Here is a 2,500-nt window from a genome sequence, read left to right as displayed (position 1 = left end):
TGTCATTGAAAGGGAACACTGAGTCAGTATTTTATTTTTCTTGTTCTCCTTTTTCCCCATCCACTTCCCGCATTGCAACTCAGCCTATACGTCAATCGTTCAAAAATAGCAATGGACTATTCATCGGAAGGGTAGGCCTATTTTTTATATTTTTTATTATTTCTTTTTTTGTATTTTATTGCAAAAACTCAAGGGGAAACTTTTGCGTAACTGTCATTCTAACTGTTGGTTTCTGATTGGCTTGTCAGTTATTGTTCACGGGTTGAATGTGGAGGTCAGTGGGCTCTACGTTTTTATGCGTTGCTGTCTCATGTCATAAGAGAGAGAGAGAGAGAGAGAGAGAGAGAGAGAGAGAGAGAGAGAGAGAGAGAGAGAGAATGAGAATGAGAATGAGAATGAGAGAGAGAGAGAGAGAGAGAGAGAGAGAGAGAGAGAGAGAGAGAGAGAGAGAGAGAGAGAGAGAGAGAGAGAGAGCCGTTGCGTGTCCACTTTCCCATCAAATCTGGAGAAAAGATTTGAAGGGGACAGAACGACATACTGACGATATGACTTCGCTGTGATGGGCCTGCTGTGTTACAGTGATTGTGTGTGTTAAAGTGTATATATATGTGAGTGTGTGGGTTTATGTATGTGTGCGTGTGTATCTGTGAATATGTGACTCTATGTATGTATGTGGTTATGGTTGTATGAGTCTATGTATGCATGTGTCTGTATGTATGAACGAGTCTAGGTATGTCTGTAGATTAATGGAGATGCTTGCGTTGTGTTTGTGTGCATTGGGTTATATGTGTGTCTCTCTGCATGTGTGTAATTGGCTGCTTTTATGTATGTACATGTCTGTGATTGTGTAAGTCTATGTATGCGTGTGTTTGTATGTATTTGCTGTTTGCAGATGTGTTTGTGTTTGGATGTCTGTCTGTATAGTTGTAAATCTGTGAGCGTACGTGTGTGTTTTTCTGTTTGTGTCCTGAACATGTTTACGTATGTATCCACCTTTCTGTGTAGATATTTGCGTATGTGAGTGGAATTATATGTGACTTTAAATGTATTTTTACGTGGATGTTTACTGTATGTGTGGAGTATTTATGCACATGTCTGCAAAGCTTTCATGTTATCACAAGAGAAACTTTCCTTAATTTATCTCAAACGAAATTGAATTCGATACGATATACGGCATTTTCCACCAAAGGAGGGAGTGAGAACTTAGGCTTCTCTCTCTCTATTTCTATCTATCTATCTATCTGTCTATCAATATCTGTCTGGTTGTCTGTCTGTCTCTCTCTCTCTCTCTCTCTCTCTCTCTCTGTCTGTCTACTTCTGTGAGTGTGTGTGTGTGTGCGTCTCTCTCTCTCTCTCTCTCTCTCTCTCTCTCTCTCTCTCTCTCTCTCTCTCTCTCTCTCTCTCTCTCTCTCTCTCTCTCTCTCTTTTCCTCTCCCCCCCCCCCTCCATACTCTCTCTTTCTCTCTCACAAACAAACACGTTATCATGCTAGCTATAAGACGATAATCATGTCCTTTGTAAGCTATCAAAATGTTTATTACCGCAACGATATTCGTATCAAACTAAAACTTTCGAGAGTGCTTTCGACCCAAGAGAAATAGCAATAACATCAAAAAAGGATTATAAAGATAAGATTAAATGATAAGGTGATCCTCGGTAACGACACGACAGCTGAAGGTAAACGACATAAGGGCCATTATGTGTGTGTATGCTCGCCCCTTAGAGGTTATAAAGAGCACAGTACAAGATACCTGCTCATAAAGTGTTGGATTGGGGGCGTCCGTCGCCTCGGAATAGTGTGAGTGGTTTAAGTGGTTTTAAATGGTTTTATAGCGCGGTCGTTTTGTTCCAGATTTGGCATGTGTAGTGAGGTTTGAAATAGGAAGAAAGGGCTTTAAAGTTTATGTACTGTAAGTTGCAGAATAAACCATTAATGATAATAGCAATAATATTAATGTTAATGTTGATAAAGGTTATAATGATAGGAATAATGATGATATAAAAGTACAGTAAGAACAACAACACTGATAAGAAAAGAAAAAGGATAATGATATCAATAATGATAACAATAATGATAATAATAGTCATAGTAATGTTAATAGTAATAATGATAACGTTAATAATAGAAATGACATTAGTAATAATGATACTGATAATAATAGAAAAGAATATGAAGATAATGTGTATGATGATAATAATGCTATTGGTAATAACAATAATAAAAACAATAATAATAGTGATAGTGATAACGATAATACTAATAATGATAGCATTATAGTTATAACAATAATAATGATTATGATAATTATTAAGATAATAACAATATAAATTATGACGGCGATCATGATGATAATGATAATAATAATAATAATAGTGCTATTAATAATAATGGTAATGATAATATGATAATGGTAATGATAATGACAAGGATGATAGGGTGATGGCGATGATGATGATAATGATGGTAATGATAAAAATAATTATCATGAAAATGATAAAT

The sequence above is a fragment of the Penaeus chinensis genome, chromosome 17 (genome assembly GCF_019202785.1).
Source record: "Penaeus chinensis breed Huanghai No. 1 chromosome 17, ASM1920278v2, whole genome shotgun sequence".
Classification (NCBI taxonomy): domain Eukaryota; kingdom Metazoa; phylum Arthropoda; class Malacostraca; order Decapoda; family Penaeidae; genus Penaeus; species Penaeus chinensis.
This window is presented reverse-complemented; position numbering follows the sequence as displayed.